This window comes from Rhinopithecus roxellana, chromosome 4 (genome assembly GCF_007565055.1).
Source record: "Rhinopithecus roxellana isolate Shanxi Qingling chromosome 4, ASM756505v1, whole genome shotgun sequence".
Taxonomy (NCBI): Eukaryota; Metazoa; Chordata; class Mammalia; order Primates; family Cercopithecidae; genus Rhinopithecus; species Rhinopithecus roxellana.
In genome coordinates this window covers 17,645,733-17,666,950 of record NC_044552.1, presented here as the reverse complement: position 1 = coordinate 17,666,950, position 21,218 = coordinate 17,645,733, and the positions used below count along the sequence as shown (strand labels likewise).

The 21,218-nt window shown below is 45.3% G+C and overlaps 2 protein-coding genes and 1 long non-coding RNA gene across 3 annotated transcripts in view; 2 read left to right on the top strand and 1 right to left on the bottom strand.

The window, feature by feature from the left end:
- Positions 1–1,508: 1,508 nt before the first annotated feature.
- LOC115896877 lies at positions 1,509–20,073 on the bottom strand. The gene is made up of 3 exons (XR_004056784.1): positions 20,018–20,073; positions 5,489–5,585; positions 1,509–1,748 (listed from the first exon to the last, which is right to left on the bottom strand). It is a non-coding gene; the product is annotated as an uncharacterized LOC115896877 (long non-coding RNA).
- HUS1B (HUS1 checkpoint clamp component B) overlaps positions 19,660–21,218 on the top strand; it is a 35,766-nt gene continuing 34,207 nt past the window's right edge. The window contains 1 exon segment of the mRNA XM_030928551.1: positions 19,660–19,756. The gene's annotated coding sequence lies outside the window, so the exon portion shown is untranslated.
- Positions 19,688–21,218, top strand: part of EXOC2 (exocyst complex component 2) — a 199,342-nt gene continuing 197,811 nt past the window's right edge. Inside the window, exon 1 of the mRNA XM_030928550.1 lies at positions 19,688–19,756. The gene's annotated coding sequence lies outside the window, so the exon portion shown is untranslated. The remainder of the gene's footprint in view (positions 19,757–21,218) is intronic.

The following is a 21,218-nucleotide window of genomic DNA, read 5'->3' as shown; positions in this document are numbered from 1 at the left end:
CCCGGCCACAGCAGGACAGCAGAGTCCACGGCTTTCCAGGTGTGCCCTTCTCTGTCCGCATCCGGCCTGGGAAGAGAACAGACCATCCATGGAGCCCTGGAGCACACAGCACGTGGGCGTCTTCCGTCCATGAAACCAAATTAGGATCCCAGTGCACACGAGGGTCCTAAGTAAGGTGACACTGTACAGACGGAACAATACCTGCTCTGTTTTGGCGACACGACGACGTATCAGTCTGCTGAGGCTGTTAGGTTGCAGTTACAAGCAGCTCTGAAATCCCAGGGGCTTCCCGCAACAGAGGTGGCTCTCACTCCTATTACAAGCATCTTAACTGTGGCTGAAGAAGCAGTCTTTATTCAGGTGAACATGGATGCCCTGGAAGGAACACAAAAAGGCAGACAGCTTCTGTCGCACCGCGGCACAGGTCACTTCTGCTCTCATTCCACTCTCAAAGCAAGTCAGGGCCAAGGCTGACGTTAGTGGGATGAGGGTGTGTCACTCTCTCAGTGGGAGAAGCCTGTCAGAGGGGCAGTGAATATTTTAACAGCAATTTCATCTACCACAACATGTGAGAAAGATTTGGATATTGACGCAATCCAGAAAGAGCACTGGAGAGACCAGCAGATTTCTATGGAGTTTTAGTGGAAATCCGCTCATGTCATTGGCTGGTTCTAGGCCTTCACGTTCTCATCTATGAAGTCAGAGGTTTGGTCTGTGCGGTGTCAAGATCTTTTCCAGTTCTGACACAGAGTCCAAAGCCTTGCAGGGTGGTGATTTATTTTGGTATTTTATCAAGTGCCAGCATCATTTCTATATTTCTCAGAGACCTCAACAAGTAGGGTGCTTGGAAACATTTGCACATTTGCTGAATAAATCAGTTAAACCCTATGAATAACTTACATGGGTATGAATTCATTAGATAATTTTCTGGAAGCCGCTGGATGGATGGAAGGTCCTCACAAACACCAAGAGCTGCAGGTATGGTGGTGAAAAGACAGAAGACAAGAAGAGAAACAGAGAGCAGACCTGAGGGCCAGAGGGCCAGGCTGGAAGACCACGGCTGCCCACGCTCCACGGGCTGTTCCTCCCAGAGCTGCCCTGGGATTGACAGCAGATGCTACTGGTGGGTCACAGTTCTTGATCTCCCTGTGGCTGGAAATTCCTTAACTTACAAATTCTCGAGCCATGTATATTTTGAAACTACTGCAAATGGAAAGAGATTTTTTTTTTTCTGTTCCTTGCTTTGTATTTGAAACCTAGATAAAGAACACACTCTCAAATCATTAGAATTCAATGATAGGAAATGCTGTAGTATTGTACAAAAATGAGATTCCTGATTTTACTCTGAAAAGGAAACGACAGCCTTTTTAACCTAACAAAATAGTTGATTTGCCAAGAAAATGTGCTCAACTGGAAGAAGCTGGCTAAGAAGAAATATACAGTCAGCGCTTTTGTTCCCATTCATTCTACCTTTGTGAGGTGATAAGAATTGTTTTTAATCTCTCCCATGATTTCCACAGATACACAGCACTGCTCATTGAAAAATTACAAAGCATAATTTGAATTTCTTATTTGCTGTTTGGCTGGAGTGATGGCTCTTCATCTTCTCTTCGCCCAGGCCAATCTTCCTGCCACAGCCCAGGCCAATCTTCCTGCCACATGGTCACAGCTTGGAGAGCTCGCTTGTGAGTTTCCTTCCTTTGCAACTGTGGTCCACACTCGCTACTCAATTAGTTCATTCCTTGGTTCTAAGAATAAATAGAATGTGTATATTTACTTCTTGTTTACCAATGCAACCTGAAGGTTTTAGAAGTAAAAACGGTTTAGGCTCATAACAGATAAAATGTATCCCAAATAATCATAGCTGTCTGTTTTGTAAGCTGGGACACCACTGTGCTGCCGACACACCCAACCTCGTTTTTCCCTCGTCTTAAGTTCACCCTGATGAGCTGGAAAGCTGCAGACCCTGTAGGGACCATCTGAGAAGTGAAACAGAAAGCAAGTGAGGGGAAGCAGGAGTCTGTATACATGTCCCTGAAGAATCCTTTGTTTTCATCTTTCCTCTTTCGGCTTTCAAGTGCTCCCGTCCCACCAGTGATTTGAACATTGCAGAGAAACACAATGGAGGGAAGGCGCCTGTACGCCCGGCCTTGTCAGCCCCTCGGAAGACCTGGCTTCTTCCCTGACATTCGCTCTGCGGAGGGGAGACATCCCTGTGCCTCTCTCCCTTACGGCCAGTGGCTTCCCCAGTCGGCTGGGGGCATGTTAGCAAGGCATGCCCACCAAGGAGGAAACGGCGATTCTTAGGCCTAACGCTTTAAATCAAAAGCGTTTGATCCTTTTTACAACCGACCAGAATACTGCTGTTTCAGGAGGCTGACATTTCCCATGGCGGGGAGGGGGTTACGGAGAACGTTGGTTAAGCTTATCCTATAAGATGGGAAGTGCCACTGGAACTCTCGAGTGTCACTTCACTGGGCAGCACCCTGCCCTGAATGAAGCACAGCTGTCCCCGCAGTCAGAACGTGCAGCCCGGCCGGGCTGATCCAGGAAGCCAGCCCAGCCTATTAGCATGCAGTTTTCCTTGGAGACAGGCCATCTTCACACTGTGCCTGCGTCCCCTCCCAGCCTTCCTCCCTGCTCTCTACCCACGACCCGGCCTAGGGTGCACTGGACGGATCTCTTGCTATTTCCTGCATTCTGCAGGAGCACTAATTGAAAATTTGGGTGGCCTTGCTTATTTATTTTCCTGGAATGCAGTGGGTTATATTTTCATGGTATTTTCTCAGCAGTGCAGCGTTTCAATTTCAAACTACAACAATAAGAAGAAAAGCCAGTCCCCGTCAGCACGCAAACACACAACAGAAAAGAAAAATGTCCCGGCTTTGACTTGCAGTCCTGCCTTTATAAATTGTAACTAAATATAAGCCACCAGAGTCGCCTGCTTTTTTCAGGAAGCTAAAAAGACAAGTTTACTTCTTCAGGGAAAAGGGGAAAGCACAGTGATGTGCTCAGTTGCTGTGAAAAGCAAACGATAAATAAGAGGTGATATGAAAAGTTAGTTGGTACCATTGAACAATTGACACCGAGTGTCTAAAATCATCATAAAATGGACTGGCTCTAAATTTTGGTCGGGTTAATATAAAAAAACTAAAATTAAAAAGGAGCTTGCTTCATCACTGTAGCACTGGGGTTTCACACTAATTTCAAAATGTGCGTGTTGCACCAGCATTTTTTGTTAGGAATATGAAGGTCGACGGTGTAATATTTTATTTTCTCAAGGTGCTACACCATGTCGCTCTAATAATCTACCACCACTATAAATTTCGTATTGCCTGACATTCACAGGAGGCTCTATTTCAGTGGATTCATGTAAAAACACAACTTTGGCAAAAATTAAATTTATATACCTGGCTTAGATAATTTACACCTTAAAACTGACTTTTGATTTCATCTTGGACGTATGCATCTTTAATTTCTAAACTAATACAGAGAGAATAAATTTTTAACATCTGATGCATTTTGCATGATATATATTTTTTAAAAGATTTAGAATGGTTGAAAATATGTACACGTTTAGTAGACTTAATTATCAAAGACGATTACTTTAATTCAATACCCAGAAAGTGTGTCCATGAAAGACAAAGACATTTCCATTTTTCTATCTTTAAAATGAGACTGAACCTAGGTCATTTTCTTAATCTCCAGAGCTACTTTCTCTTGGTTGACACGCATTTCTGTTATTGGCGTAATTGATGAGCTTGGTAATTGTACATCAATTTACCTCGAAATGGAAAATGATAAGAACTTTCTGTGGAGCAAAAGGTGGCCGTGTCTGTGAGCTGAAAGTAAAACCTGGAAAAACACTGGATCTCTCATATGGGCAACCGATTTAAGAAAGAAAAGAAACTTTATCTGTACATATTAATCAAAAAATTAATGGTATAAATTTGCTACTTTTAGTTACTTTTTATCAATTGGTGATAGTACTAAATTGTCAAACAATCAAATTCTATCTTTACATTTAACAAAACATGTAAAGGTATCTGACTTCTTGGCTGAAATAGCTTATTAAGGCCTTACTGTAATTCATACATAGAATTTTTTCCATGCATATTTTGCCCTAAAATTAAAGGTGTCAAAGAGGGGAAAAAATCTGCTCGGACTTTGTCAATATTGCCAAAAGCTGAAGCACTTATTTTGAATGTACCCATGTGAGCTAAATAAGATAATTAGGGTTTATCACATGATACTGATCATGCATTTGAAATGCAGAATTATAAGATATGCTGCACATATAATGGCAATACTTTATGTTTTTATAGATCTTCATAGGCTATGAAAGTATTTTTACATATGCAATTGAGATACACAATGATTCTCTGAAGCTCACTTGTTTAAAAATATATTAAACTAAATAAGAAAAAGATAAACGAAAATAAGTTTGTTTATTAAAAATATACACACAGTAATAGAACCGAGGATGAAAAATAGGAAATGTGTTGCAGTTTAAATAAAGAAGAGACTTAACCTTGGATGGCCCTGCAGAATACTTAATCCAGTGCAGAGGAGGGTTCTTGCAGCAATTCCACTCTTCTGGGAAGTTCAGAAAATAAGCTAGAAAGCATTCATTCCCTTGGTAGATTCAAATATATTTAGCATTTTTTCTTTTCATTTGGCCTTTCTAAAATGAAAAGTTAAATGCAAATCACACTATTCGTGGCCTGGATGTTTCTGTCTTGTTACATTAAATTACATCTTAAGAAAATAAATGACACCTGGGTTGTTACAGTCCATTTGGCTGCTTGGGCTTTTGTAGATAAGTCTGAACAGATACGGGGAAAGGCATGTTTTACTATTTGTACAAAGTCTCAAAAAGTAAAAATTGTACCTCTTTAATATTTTCCACTATCATTTCCAGTTTGCTAGGCTTAACAATACATTTTAGCAAGGCTGATGGTTTTCCTTCTGGGGTCGAAAAACTAAAACGTTTTCAAAGGAATGTACGTCACAGAATAAACAAGAGCAAAATCACTTTTTGTGACTTAGCCTTTCCTGGTATGGCAAGGGGCTGCCATTTCCTTTCAACAGAGACGAATGAGGCCACAGCATGTTTTACAATCTGTGCACAGACTCATTCACAGCTGAATCTAGGCGTCACCCAAAAGAAATTAATTTCTGAAATTTCAAAACCATGCCTCACCAAAATGCGAAGTCTAGGCGGGAGGATTTATATGACAGAGGGTGGGGCCACCACCTGCAGAGCACACCAAGGAGGGACAAGGTTGCTGAATGGTACACACACACAAAAACAAAACAAAACAGGAAAGCGTAAGTATGTACTACCCTCCCATCTTTGCTTTCCCTTGAAACTTAACGACTTAGACAGAACGTTGGAGTCTATGCACAACGTGGGATAACAGAGTTATTGGATCTACGTATCAGCTTTCTCTGTTTGATATTCAACTGTAAACAACAGACAACTCACCTGATTTGGATTAGTTTACCTAAAGCATCAGGCACAATACACCAGGTTCCTGATTTCTTTTTCTTGGGAAAACACATTGGTTCTTCTGAACACTTTGCTGTAACAGACGCAGAAAGAGGTGCTGTAAGAGAGCAAGGTACCTCTCAGAACCCAGGCCTGTGGCTCGGCAGCACAGAGACGGTCAACCGACTGCAAGATGGGAGAGAAGATGCTTTGTAGCCAGGAAGCCCAAACCCTCCCAGACACAATTCTCCAGTTACACAACCCACAGATGATCTTAAGGCCTGTTGAAAGCAAAGGACTAGTGAACAATCCTCCTATGATGAGTGGTTCAGCCACAAAAGAGAAATGTGTTAATCAGAGAGAATTTTTTTAAAAATGTGAATGCCACTGTCAGCATTCTTTTTACATAAAATTCTGTCGAAGACCTCAATTTACAGAAAAGATCAAAGAGATGTGAGAAAACAAATATTTAAATTATGATTGATGAGACAGAATGAGGCAAGGTAGGTTAAAACAAGGCTAAGACACAATGGAATCTAAACATCCTAAAGGCCTGGAGCCCCTGCAGCCTCTTCCCCCCAGTTCCTGACACCCACCATTATGATTTCCAGGGGGACCTGTCCCCAGTTAGCTCACTGCAACTCTTATTGGTAGCTGCTACCTCCAAAATCAGTTTAAGTTTTCGATCTTTTCTTAATAGTGTGTGTGGGTGTGGATGTGGACGTGGATGTGTGCATGTGTGTGGGTATGTGTACGCATCTGTACATATGTGCCTGTGAGTGTGGGCATGTGGATGTAGGAGTGTTTGCACGTGTATGTGCAGGCATGGGTGTGCATGGCTATATCTGTGTGTACCTGAGTATAGGTGTGTGTTTGTGGGGGGTGGTGTGTGCATGTGCACATGTGAGCTTGCATACGTGCATGTGTGTATCCATGCATGTGAATGTAGGTGTGTGTATGCAGGGGGTGGGGTGTGCATATGTACACGTGTACATGTACGGATGTGCTAGAGGACAGTGGTGGGCAGTGACCCACAGCCCTCCCTTGGGCTACCTGCCAGGTGAGCCTTGCCCATAGCTGAGGTGGGAGGCCCTTTGGGCAGGGAAAAGTGACTTGTAGTTGCAGGAGGCCTGCCTTCATCTGCCACGGCCTGGAGCTTCACCAAGAGTAAAAGCTAAAATGGCAAAGTCACAGAAGTTACTTGTTACTGTTTCAGAATAAGAAACTTGCAGTTTCCCCAGGAAAATTTGTTCTGTTAAAAAATAATATAAAGGTGTGCTAGAAGGAAGAAAGAAAGAAGGGACAGAGGAACTTATAATCAGTTTATTGCCAGTTTTCTTCTCTGTCCACTTCCACTCTTTTTTTTTTTTTTTTTGATCAGTTAACTAATAGTTCTCACTTGCCTGCTGGCAGCCATTTTTGGTTTTGTAAAATTCTTTCTTCTTAATATTCAAGTGTGACTTTCAGGAAATAAAAAGGCACAGGAGTAATAATCAACCCTTATAAACTGAAGATGAATTTTTCATGCAAAAGGAATTTTTTAATTGACATCAATTTCCTAATTGATGTCTGTCACCACCCTCATCTGCAGACTGAAGTGATCGCTTCAACCTTGTGGAATGTTCTGGGGGCCATCATCTACTCAGTGCTCCTGGACACGGGGCATTCCTGGACTGGCCATTAGGATCTCTGTGCGGTATGTTTACCACGGCCTGAGGAGAACTTGGGGTGTGTCCGTAACCAAAGATAGACGGCAATTTTCACATCTGGGCCTCCCATAATTTTTATACATGAAAGAAGGCTTTCATCTCTAAGTGCTCCTCAGCAATTGGAAACTATTTTAAATTATAAATATTATTAGCAATTTATTAATATTATAGATATGCCAAAAGGATGTCAGCATAAGTTCATTGACCAAAATTGCTAAATGTTTTTATATTTAGTTATTTCACATTGAAATAAGCAGATTGCTAAGACTTCGTAGAAGGTACTTCACTAAATGCTATGTTTTTACATCACAAAAAGCTTCTACAATGGGAAATACTCTAATTTCTACTTTAAAATGTAAAGGCGTTGAGGTTTGTAAAAATTAAATTGATATTCCTATTAGTTTGTAAGCTAAGAAAACATGAAATTTCATTGAATAAACTAGAAAGCCTTGATTCCATTAAAAACTACCTGCATTCTATAATTATGTTTTATAAGGTTAGCATTCCAAATTATTTAGGTTCATTAAATGTTGTGAAACATAACATTTTTAATAATTTTAAATTTTAATATGTAGTTATTAGATTCCTAATCAGGAGGTACATACAGATTTCAAGCACTTTTGAATAATTAGCTATAATCATTTTACAAAAATAGTCATCATGATAATTCATTGTATACTCATCACCTGAAGATTACAAATGCTGACATAGTATTTCTACGTATTTCCAATAGAAGTCTCAATAATATGTATGTGAGTGCACACATATAATGTGAACTATAATATATATTTTTCCAGTATGAATAAGTTTGCATTAAAAGATGGAAAGATTAATAGACCATGGGGCACAACTAAAGTCGTGAGTTTATTCATCCTTGCCTTGTAAAAAGATTAGTCGTGACAATAGCTTGTGCCTGGGACAATTTCTGCTCTCAAGTACTGCTCACATAACTGTGTTTACGTAAGCCTGACCAACAGCACAGACCTTTTTTCAGTTCCACTAGAAATTTGCTGATTTAAATATGTTAGAGTATGCTTGAAAAATAAGCAGGAAAGAAAGATTCTTCAGAGTTTTAGTAGCTATTTTCTCCAACAGATTTTCTCAGGTAACTGACTTGTATCGGTCCCAACTGTAAACACTGAGCGAACAAGACCTGGCACAAAAAATAAAAAGACAAACCTGGATTTTCCACTGATTGTCCACACCTCCCGCCATTCAAAATATGCTTTCCTTATTTTGTTTTTCAAAAATTAATATTGCAATAATAATTCGTATTATCGTGTCTCTACTTTAATAGTGGATTAGCCTAACTTGTAGAAAGCAAGAAAGAATGTGAAGAAAAAAGAATAATGCCTGGAATGTAACAGGTAAATGTCAATTTGTTGACTTGAAAAACAGTTGAGCTTAAATTACTCCAATGTCCATACACAGAAGACCTCTCTGAATTAGTAGCTAGACAATTTGTGTGAACAGAAACCTTCGTTGTAAGTGCTGTCTAGAATTGCACCGCCTCTAGGATCAGTGAAACACACATTTCTTAGCTTTAAAGAAAAGAATTATTGAATTGTTGTAAACTAAGAAAAGAAAGTAATGTGAAAATTCTGTAAATACAGAAGATGGACTAAATATGCGAAAGACTCCCCTCTGTTTGATGTGGGAAGCTGACTCATCTCTTTCTGGAAGAGCATTCTAAATTCTTTGAGAATTAATTTATATTTTATTTCTCTTAAAGTATGCCAAAACCCATGTGAGGGGCAAGGGCTGATTCAGCCACGCATTTCATTCCCTTTTTTTTTTTTTTCTTGGCTGGGGAGTGAGGACAATATCTTACTTTACATTGTAGAGTTTCTGGCCTGAAAATATGTTTACTAGCAAAATCACTGCCAAAACTTAAGAGTCAGTAGTTACCAGCATATTTATGTAAAGCAAGAGCTCAGAAAGCTACATGGCGTTGAGGACTTCTTTTCTGGATACTAATCAGCATCGTGCCTCGTCACACAGTGCCTAGTCATCGTTCCACTCGGCAGCGCGAGAGGACCAGTGCTGTGAAGCAATCCAGCATTGTCACCATGGAAAGCATGGTCTATTAATTCTAGTTTAAAACTGATTTTCCTAAAAACTGAAAATTTCCTTCTCAATGTGTTTTAACAAATACATGCTTGCAAACAGGAGGCCACTGAAGAGCAGAAACAATTATATTTGAACATATCCAAAACAAAACAATGTGCAGGAACAAGTAGCAGTTACTACCATTTTCTTTCACAAAATGAAGTCTGCAAAAAGCTTTACCAGCCACTGAGGTGCCTTTCTAGGATTTAATTCTAATTATGTAATTGAAGAGAGATTCTCCATTGGTTCTCAAATAAAGCTCTGTTGAGAATCCTCACGAGTCGACAGTCCTGAAAAGCTATTGTTTATCAGAAGGAAAGCAGACACGTGTGCTTAAATCTATCATTCACGTCTGTGCATTCATTTGAGTTCTAATGAATGGTAGTGGAATGAATATGCATCCTGTCAAACATATACATAAAGCATAACAATACTGCAAATCAACACACCCACATATCCGGGGTCAGAAAAAAAATGTGGCCAAGCTCAGGGAGAATTACTTAATGGAAAAACAGGAATTCAATAAAAATGCAAAATTGAAAATGCAACCCACGTATTTACCATCATGTTGTTTTCCTCTTTATCACTATGCTTCACATCTAACCTATTGTGGTTTGGCTTTCCATGTCCATAACCTAGCCAGGGACTAAAAAGCAACGTTGTTAGTTCTCGGAGCAGAGGCTGCTGGGGAGGGTGGAAGTGGAAAGGACAGAGGAGCAGAAAGTGATAGCAACAGAAAAGTGCCAGCAATCTGCTTTAAGATCAGAGAAAGCAACCAAGTTCCCAGTTTAAAACAGACTGCCCTAGAGCTAACACATTTAAAGAATGAAGCATCTGGAAGAAAAAAAAACCCCTTTAATTGAAGAGCAGAACAATGAGTGTGATCTACCACCACTGCTGGCATACAGTTATTTGGAAAGACTCCACTAGCACCACCCATATGTCCTGTTCTACATAGACGGCTAGATGAAGTCGCCAGAAGAGAAGGCCGCACAGTTCAGCCAAGACTTGCTGCAGAATCGTTGTTTATTGAAAAGTGCAGCCGGCACGGTGGCTCCCGCCTGTAATCCCAGCACTTTGGGAGGCCGAAGCGGGCAGATCACGAGGTCGGGAGATCGAGACCCTCCTGGCTAACATGGTGAAACCCTGTCTCTACTAAAAAAGTACAAAAAACTAGCCGGGCGAGGTAGTGGGCGCCTGTAGTCCCAGCTACTCGGGAGGCTGAGGCAGGAGAATGGGGTGAACCCGGGAGGCGGAGCTTGCAGTGAGCCGAGATGGTGCCACTGCACTCCAGCCTGGGCGACAAGAGCCAGACTCTCTCACAAAACAAAAACAAAAACAAAAACAAAAACAAACACAAAAAAGAAAGAAAGAAAAAGAAAAGCGCAGTGATGGGATTTTTGTGCTTACAGGGACTTCTGAGTTTCTCCTACCCAACCATCTTATGTTGCAAATGAGATAACTGGAATTCTCAAGAGGTCACACAATCAGGGTCAATATCAGACAGGATCCAGAATGTAGGGTTCGGAATTTTCGATGTAATTTTTTTTTTTTTTTAAACCAACAGTCCTACAGTCAACTCTTGATTTTTCAAGGGCTGTGGATGTTTTTGTTGCTTCATTTTTAGTTTCTCACTGCTAAATATTTTTATCATTTTCTTTACCAGGTGTGAAAACGTAAATTTATACTCAAATTAACTGGCTATGTTCTCATCTTCGTCACAAGGGCTCCGTCAGGAAGAACAAAGGTTCAGACTGTTGGCTAAAGTACGTCCTGAAAATTATCTTTAATCCTGCATGTACGCCTCGTCCTTCAGTACCACAGAGAGTACAAAGAGGAGCTCACAGGAGGCAACTACCTGCAGGGGCAGGACAGATATCCGGAGACCTCCACTGGAGAGTGGCCAGGACACAAGTGGTGGGCACTGGGAGCTGGCGTCCTGCACTTCAGTGCATGCCATCACCGTCAGAAATTATAGTGCCTGCCTGCGAGGGGAACACAGCTCAGGTAACGTCTTCAGAAAAACCTACCAGACACAGAGGGTGAGAAAGCTGCTGTTAAGGAGCGAAAACTATTTTATTGGGTTTGTGTGAAACCAAGCTACTCACTGAGCAACGAAAAACTCAGATAACATTCGTGTCATGTTAGATAAAAAGAAACGAGGTGTAATGACAGGCTTTGTGCCTCGTTTCACATGCCAGGCAACCCTGATGCTCCTGGGCAGTGGGAAGCCTCATCAATGAGTGTCAGCAGAGCTCAGATTCCGCAGCAAAGGCCAGAGGCTGACACCGCACCTCCCTCCGATGTGCGGCTGTAGCTGGTGCTTCTGCTCCGGGTGGGGTGCTGTGCCTGGACAGCGGAGGTGCAGAGTGGCAAGCCAACGGCTGCCCTAACACGCAGTCTACACGGCGCACCACCCATCAGTGGGTGAAATCAGGAAGATGGTGCCTTTTCCATGTCTTTTCTATGACTGCTGACATCACCGACAAAATGCAAACTGGCCTTGTTCCCACTGAATAAAGACCTTCACATGGAGAATTCCAAAAGACAAAACAAACCACTCCCCCCAAAAAATCAACCACCCACTCCCAGCTAGCAATTTAAGTTAAAATGCTATCATGCGGTCCGTTAGAAATCCTGCATTTAGAACATAAAGCGATCTAAAGTCTTATTCACGGAAAATCACATCATTAGGTTATTCCTGCCCTCTGCAGCTCAGGGCAGGGCTGGCAGGGCCGGGAGGGAACCCAGGCCCTTGCTAAGCAGAGGCATTTTCACATTCGGGCCAAGTTGTTCCCTCTCTCCAGGTACTGGGCCCTTGTGTCTCTGGCAGCATGTGCCTCTCCTCAATTCCTCCTTTCCTTCTGGACCACCTACAGACACAACCCACCGCCAGAGACGCCCAGATATAAACACAGGTGCAAAACACATCTGCATTATTGTGCTGGATGGCAGCAGGGCCATATGGTTGGAGTAACACTACTGGAATACCATATCCCTGTGGTAGAACCAGCTTTATTTATAATTTGCTTATTAAAATATGCAAATAGCAAGTCAATAGAAAACCACAGAGCTCTGTTTTGCTGTAAAACTGATTGGAGACATTGGACTATTTTGAGGACTTTTGATATACAGAGCTTTGAATATAAAAAGCTCTGAAGCTAACATAAAAGAAGATGGTTAAGTCCACTTAAAGGCATTTGCTAGGAGCACGACCATAGTAAGATGAAGGATAAAACAAAAGGATGTAAGGGGCTTCCTTAACCAATAGGTCCAATCCAGGAACTGCTAAAACAGAGTTGAAGCTGTTGCAGTCCTGCAGAATTTCAAATTGTCCTGTAATCCTAAAATACAAAAGGCTCCAGCAAAGCATGACGATGCTGGGTGGTATGTGGTGAAACATCTCCATCGTTCGTTTATTGTCAAGATGTGTACATACGGCCGGGCGCGGTGGCTCAAGCCTGTAATCCCAGCACTTTGGGAGGCCGAGACGGGCGGATCACGAGGTCAGGAGATCGAGACCATCCTGGCTAACACGGTGAAACCCCGTCTCTACTAAAAATACAAAAAAACTAGCCGGGCGAAGTGGCGGGCGCCTGTAGTCCCAGCTACTCGGGAGGCTGAGGCAGGAGAATGGCGTAAACCCGGGAGGCGGAGCTTGCAGTGAGCTGAGATCCGGCCACTGCACTCCAGCCCCGGGGACAGAGTGAGACTCTGCCTCAAAAAAAAAAAAAAAAAAAAAAAAAAAAAAAAAAAAAAAAAAAAAAAAAAAAAAAAAAAGATGTGTACATACCAAATTTTGCTGATAATTTTGTGTCTTTAAGTGGCCACTCAGCATATTTTGAACTAGACAACTGGAAACAGGCATCTCCTCCAACTCTGCTATCTTAATGTACTGTATTCTTATTTTATTTTTGAGGCAACGCGTATTTATTGAGCATCTATTATGTGTAAGGCATGGATGAGCATTACAGCATCCCTCCTCTTACATTTATATTCTAGTGAGGGGAGAGAAACACTTTTAGAAAACAAACAGATAATACTGTATTTGCAGGTTGTGGTGAGTGCTCTTCCTGCATGGTCAGCCTGATGTACTGAATAACTGGGCTAGGAAGCTCCATGGTGTCTACAACAGTGAATAAGGTAGGAATCTGCAAGCATAGAGTTGAGAGCCTGTGAATAACAGAAGACCAAATAATCATTAGTCTTTGGTAAAAAGGATCTCTAAGATACAGCAAATTATAGTAGTTTTGTGGGTTAGGTTCTGTAAAATTATGGTTACCACAAGCTGATGTGCCATACAGTACAGAACACAAAAGGTGTTAACAGAAGAAAAAAAATCTAAGAGCAGGGAATTGTGTCTCTCCTAGTACTTCTGAAGACTGTTTCCAAAGGGATTTCACGCTTCAAAGTTATTCTTTCTCTCCAGGTCAAACAAAACCTGAGACAGAATTGAAAACACAATGCTATGCAACGATACTCAATTGCTCCAACAGCTACCACTGCAATTTTAGGTTTAATGATTTTATTTGCTGACAACTTCTGCATACACTGCACTAATGTTTGCTAGCTGGTTTTGGAATTAGGACCAGAAATGCAAGAAAAAAGAAAGAAAACAATACCAGTACTCTTTATATTAACAAAAGAGTCTCTTTCCTCTTCTGAGTGCTTTTGTTTCTGGAATACAGTGCTATTTGTTATTTTTCTAAACCAGGAAAAATCTGTGTGTTCTCAAGGCCCATACATCCTGGCTTCATGGCAGGATCACCTAACCTGGGAAGCGGCGTCACTGAGACCGAGAGGGTTTGGTTTCACTGCGAAGGGGGTGCGCTGCTGCCAGGGATTTCTCCCTTTATTTTTTTTCAAATGCTGCCGCCAAGCCTCGGATTCACATTTCCTAGTTTCCCCCTCGCTCTTTATAATTGATGATGCTGGGGACAGTCAAGTGATTGCGTACTGGGATCGTACTTCAACACATCCTCTGATGAAAAGGAGAGAACAATGAAGTCATGCTAGATTCCACATCAGTTTTTTTGTTCCAGGATGTATTTCCCTAAAAAGTATGCAATTCAGCACATAGCTATTTGAGGCCGGGTGTGGTGGCTCATGCCATGGGAGGACTGCTTGAGCACAGGAGTTCGGGACTAGCCTGGGCAGCATAGCGAGATCCTGTTTCTACAAAGACAGCAGCAAAAATAACCAGGCATGGTGGCACACATCTGTAGTCCTAGTTACTCTGGAGGCTGAGGAGGAGGATCTCTTAAGCCCAGGAGTTCCAGGCTATAGTGAGCTAGGATCTCACAATTGCAACCTATCCTGGGTGACAGAGTGAGACCCTGTCTATAATAACAAATACCATATATATTTGAATTGTAATAAGTATAGGTTGTTTTTAGTCTGTGACTAATAACAGCCTTGACTGGATTCCCCCAGAAGCTGACCCAGGGCTAGTATTTCACTTGGGAGGTGACAGCAGGAAAGAGCAGGAGGGGAGTGGGGAGGCCAATAAAGGTGTGCTGCGGGGCACTTCCCCGAGGGAGACTGTGGCAGCCTCCCTGGGACTCTGCCATGCAATGGAGCATGTGCAACCAGCCAAGCTACCCCCGCCAGGGGCGGCCACAACAGGGCATTTACCCACCAACTGTTTGCCTGCCATTGGCCAAGGCCTTCTTCTGAATTAACTCTCCAGGGCTTCCAGCTTGCCCTGCGCCAGAAAGAAATCCCTCAAGCACAAACAGAGATGCAGGTGTTCCCAGAAAGCAGCCTTCAGTTGGGGGAATCTGGATGGGCACTGATGGCCTCTGCTACTGTCCTGCCTTGCAAGGCAGATCCACTGCTATAGATCTGTGCCCTGGCCCTGATTCCTCGTCATGGTGTCCAGTCATACTTTACTGGGGGAGAAAACCCACCTCAGGAGGGTCAGTAGGTCGGGCTATACTGCCCACTGCTGCAGTTAGTTCTAAGGCTATAGTGATTTTCACCATCTTCCCTAATCACCCGGCTTGGGTCTCTTCACCTGCAGCTAGCACTTCTGTGGCCCAGGCTGCTTCCTCGACGAAGTGACCCAGACCTTCTTGCCCGTGAGGTCTGGCCTTTGGTTATCATTCCTCGTCAGGCCAGGGTTGCTGCATTGCCCGTCTACTGGTATCACCAGGCAAGGAAAAGATGCCCAGTGAGCCCCCTGCATTCTAGAAAGAATCCTCCCTCCCATGTCCTACTCATAACCAGGACCAAATTTGTTGCCTGGGATCCATGAGGATCCCAAATAAGGAGAGGCTTTTAGATTTAGTGAACCTTGTGTCACCCAGGAGAGCATCTTCTGCACATCCCAGGGGCCAGGACTCCAGCTACTGGGGATACAGCACCATACACTGATATTAGGTTCTGAATATAAACTGCATCCCATAGCACAGCTTCCAACCCCACTGGAGCGCTTGCTGTGCCTTTGTGGGGCCATGCTGATGTCCTATCAGGGTGGCAGTTCGGGGTGTGCGATCTATGGTGGAACCAGTGGAGCTTGCGGTCACATCCCCTTTGTCTGCCTCTTTCGCTCTTACAGGATGCTTGGTCCAAGGTGGTATTATGGGAAATCCTGTGATGATAAGGCAAGACATTCTGTAAGAAACTGGGTAGTCGTGCCTGCCAAGGCTCTACAAGCAAGGAAGACAAATCCAAACCCCGAATATGCATCTGGGCCCATGGAAATCAACTTGCCACCAACTGGCTGCTTGGTCTTCTTGAGGGACAACAGCCACCATACCATGGGCTGCCCACTGGCCTCTGCAGCAGGAGAGGGCAGAGGCCCTGTCTATTTGCCTTGTTCAGTGGGTCCCTGTAGCCTCCAACCCTGTGAATGGCCATTCTATTTTCGGCCATTCTATTCACAGGCCCATTGTGCAGAGACTGCCTGACCCGCCCTGGCTGAATCATCCCATTTGCTCCATGCCCTGCTGTGGATGCTCTCTGCTGGGCGGGCATTCATGTAAGACACAGGGATGGGCCAAAGACTAAGTCTGTGTGAGGAACATGTGTGAGTTCTTGAGCTGAGAGGCTGCAATATCCACAGCATGGTTGCGCAGCTGCTTCCCAGCCACCCTCCTCTCCATCCAGCTGTTATATGTTTCTCCAGCAAGTCTCCTACCTTAGGGAATTTCTGTACCAAAAGCAGGCACATACTCTTGGTCACATACAGTCCTGAGGGCAACCCAACTCTGCCAAGAACTCCACACCGATGCTCAGCTCCACTCTGACAGCAGCAAGCACAGGCTCATGGGTGCCTAGGGCCAGCAAGTACTAACCCGCATTAGAACAGCTGAGTGAATTCCTCATAAGCTCCAAGAGGTGTCTTACCCAATTGCTTGGGGACTGTCTTTCTGTTCTTTCTTCCCCCCTTCCTCCCTTCCTCCCTTCTCCTTCCTTCCCCTCCCCTCCCCTCCCCTTTCTTTCTTTTCTTTCTTTCTGTTTTTTTTTTTTTTTTTTTTTTTTTTGAGACAGCGTCTTGCTCTGTAGCCTAGGCTGGAGCACAGTGGCATGATCTTGGCTCACTTCAACCTCTGCCTCCAGGGTTCAAGTGATTCTCCTGCCTCAGCCTCCCAAGTAGCTGGGACTACAGGCGCTGCCACAACGCCTGGCTAATTTTTTATATTTTTAGTAGAGACGTGGTTTCACCATGTTAGCCAGGATGGTCTCAACCTCCTGACCTCGTGGTCCACCCACCTTAGCCTCCCAAAGTGCTGGGATTACAGGCATAAGCCACCATGCCCGGCCTGGGGGCTTTCTTTATAGTGCAGGGAGACTTTAGGGTGACCATATAGTGTCTAAAAGGAACGCTTTTGACAGTAAAAAGGGCACTCAATAATTAAGCCATCATAACAGACACAAATCAGAGTCATCCCAGGCAAAGTGGGACATGTGGTCACCTTAGTTATCTGCCTTCTTTCTCAGTGCAAGTGGCCAATTCCAGGATAACCAGAAAAATCCATCTAAATACCCTGTCATACCAGCTTAAACCCCATGATCCTGTCTAATGTCATTTCTCTGCATAGACCCCGAACTCCTCTGCTCCCAGCTCCTTCTTCTGTGTCAAACTCTAATCTCAGCTACAATTAAGTTTCTACTAACTTCCTGCCTGCACTAGGGCAGCCAACACACACACAAGCAGGCTGACTGGTTCCATTTGAGACTTAAGACCACACATCCCAAGTGGGCATTCTGCCCTCCCTGGCAATCTGACTACATATCCTCAGTAATTTGTCTTACAATGTCTACGACAACAATCTCACCCCTTCTCGATTCTCCCTTGCCCCCATTCCCTCCTCACAGATGATCTTGTTGGTTCCTTTGCTAATAAAACAAAAGCAACCAGAAGAGTATTTTCTCACTTTCTCCTCACCATGTCTACCAACCCACCACAACTGTAGCTTCACATTCTGCTCACTCTCCTACTACACAGCTCAACTCTGTTGGTTCCTTTCTAAGAACAATGTTTGCCCTCGTGCAATAGGTCGTACCCTCTCTTACCTTTCTCAAAGACTTTGCTCTGCAGTTGCTCCCTCTCTCTCCTGCATCAGCAGTTCCCTCTTTACCCGTTTCGTTAACAGCTCCCATCTTAAAACAGACTTTTTCCTTGATGCCATGCCCCTCTAGCAACTACCCCGTATCTCTGCTCCCTTTATCACAAAACTCCTCAGAATGGTTGTCAAAGTAGCCAGATGAAAATACAGAGCATCCAGTTAAATGTGAATTTCAGATAAATAATGAATAATTATTTAGTATATCTATGTCCTGTGCAATATTTGGGCCGTACTTACACTAACAAATACTAAAACAATGTTTTAGTAGAAATATATCCCATGCAACATTACTTTAGTGATATATCTATACTAAAAATTACTGGTTGTTTATCTGAAATTCAACTCTACTGGGTATTTGTATTTTTATTGCTAAATCTGCCAACCTAGGTTGTCGAAACTTACTTTTTTCCACTTCACTTAATATTCTTTTCACAGTCCACTCTGAAGAGATGTAGGTTCCCCACACTCCTTTGAAACTGCTTTTGTCAAGGATGTCAATGACTGGCATATGCCAAACTCAATTTTCTCTGGAGTCTTGGCCTCACAGTGCTTCTGAACATTGTCTAACAATTCCTCCTTCCTGAAACTATTTAGCTTCCAGACTCCACTACCCCCACTTTCCTGATTGTCTTTCCTCTCTGGCCACAGTCCCCTGGCCCTGAGCATGCCCCCGACCTGGAGCATCCCCCTACCTGGAGCATCCCCCCGACCGCGAGAACCCCCCGACCCCGAGCATCCCCCCCACCCCGAGAACCCCCGACCCCGAGCATCCCCCTAACCTCGGGAACCCCCCGACCCCGAGCATCCCCCGGACCTCGGGAACCCCCGACCTAGAGCATCCCCTGACCCCGAACATGCCCCCGACCCGAGCATCCCCCCAACCTCAAGAACCCCCCGACCCCGAGCATCCCCCCGACCCTGACCTTCCCCCCGACCCAGAGCATCCCCCGACCCTGAGCATCGCCCCGATCCTGTGCATTCCCTGACCTGGTGTGGCGCCCTGACCTAGTGCAGCCCTTAAACCCCTGCAGCCCCCTGACCCCATGCATCCTCCTGACCCAGGGCTGCCCCTGACTCAGTGTTGCCCCCTGACCCCAGTGCCTCTTCATGGCCTGGTGCAGCCCCCTGACCTGGTACAGTCCCCTGACTCCAGTGCATCCTTCTGACTCAGTGCTGCCTCCTGACCTAGTGCCTCCCCCTTACCCAGTGTGGCCCCCCGGGGATGCACACTCCCGGGCATCCTCCTGACCCGGTACAGTCCCCTGACTCCAGTGCCTTCTCCTGACCTGATGCTTCTTCCGGTCTCGGTGCAGCCCCCTGACCCGGTGCAGCCCTGTGATCCCATGCGTTCTCTGGACCTTGTGCATCCCCCTGTTCCGGAGCGGTCCTCTGACCCGGTGCAGGGCCCATCGTGGTGAACTGCGGTCCCACAAACGCACTGTCATCCCTCAGTCTCTTTGAGATGACCCGAGGGCACGGGGATGAAGGGTGCACCGGCCCGCCCCCTGAGCTTGCACCCTTCTTTCCCTCCCTCACCGCTCCCCCCTTCCCGCCACCGCAAAGACGCCCAGCAAAAACCTCCTACGCGCGTCCATTCCGACAGCTGGGTCCCTCGGAACCCAGGACACTCCAGCGTCCACCGCCCACAGCCCCTGCTGACCTCCCGCCCCCGCGCCGGTCCGCTGCCCTCCTCCGACCCTCCCTGCAGGCGCCGCCCATCGAGGACTCGGCGCTCGACTGCCCGGCGGATCGACGCGCTCGGCGCTCGCGGCGGGCGGAAGTGAGGTGCCGGCAGCAGGGCGGCGGCGGCGTCTTCGGCGAGACCTATCGGGCCCGGTCCGGGCCGGCCGCGGGCGGCGGCAGGCCGGCTGGAGGTATGTGTGGGAGGCTGGAGCGCCTGGCCGAAGGCCAGCGGGGCATGGACGTCAGCTGCGCGGAGGTGGCCGCCGGCGGCGTCCGTTCAGGCCTCAGTTGTGAAGGGACAGCCGCGCCCACCCGCGCCATCGGTCACCTGAAGGGCCCCGCGACCGCCCGCGGCTCCCAGCCCCGCCGCCATCCCCGCCGTCAGCCGCCTGCTGGGCTCCGCGTCTACCCCGCAGTGCCCACCCCGCGGTCCCCAGCCCCGCGGTCCCCACCTGCGCCGGTGCGGGGCGTGGGCGCCGAGCGCTGGCTCCTAACTCCGGGCCCCGCCCCTCGCCCTTGCGCAGTTGCCGTTCCGGAGATTGGAGAATTTCTCCGGAAAGGGAACGCGGGGCCGCTTTGACTGTCTGCCTGGGAGAGCAGCCCGCTCCGGCCGTCCTGGGCTCTGGAAAGGGGCCGGCCGCTGTTGTCGGCGTTTGAGTGCATGGCCTTGGTCCCGCGCGGCCGACGCTGCCGTGTGAGCCCATTTTACAGATGGGGAGCGGCGACTGCGAGTGCTGGGGCGAAGGGCCTCGGTCCGGTGGTGGCCGCCACTGAGCCTCGCGCGCCGGCCCTGGGTCCGCACACCGGCAGCCTGGAAGCCTGGTGATGCGTAACCCTGTATCCCAAGATTGTTAAACAAACATTTTAGTAAGTCCAGGAAATAGTTCTTGAAAGAGCTCGTCATTGAATGGAAGTAAGTCCTTTTTCACCTGCCAAAGGTCAACGTACTAATGCGTCTGGGAAATTTTAAGTTTGATGCGTTTGTGAATCAGCAAGTAAACTTACGAGGAACACTTAAAAATATTTTTTTCTGAGTTAGCCACACTTTAATTAAATCATCTCTGTGCACTATGCAATATTGAAAGGTTAGTTCTGAGCTTATGTGGATCTGTCTTCTAATGCATAATAATGTTTTATGAATGTTAGTACATACTGGCCCGTGCTTTGTGTAACTGACTCCTTTAATGACAAATCAACTGAAAGCCAGAATCTTCCCAAAGATGATTTTTTTGTGCTAAAAGTTGGTGATGCTCAGACTAGTAATAGAAAGAGGGTGATGTGTGCTTAGTACTTTCATGCTCACTTGTTTGCCTAAGTAGAAACTTAATGAAGTTAAGCAGAAAAGCAGAGTTCCCCCAGTGTGACTTGGAACAGCTCTTGGAAGTTTTAGAAAGTGATCTTTTTTTCGTGTCAAGTATTTGATTTCCTGTACTGAATGGCATTTTGAACTACAGTTGACCCATGAACAACCCTGGGGTTAGGGGTGCCCATGCAGTCAAAAATTTCCATGTAACTTTTGACTTTCCCAGGACTCAACTACTAATACCCTGCTGTTGACCAGAAGCCTTACTGGTGACTTACATGTATTTTGCATATGTATTATATACTGTATTCTTAAAGTGAGCTAGAGAGAGGACAATGTTAAGAAAATCA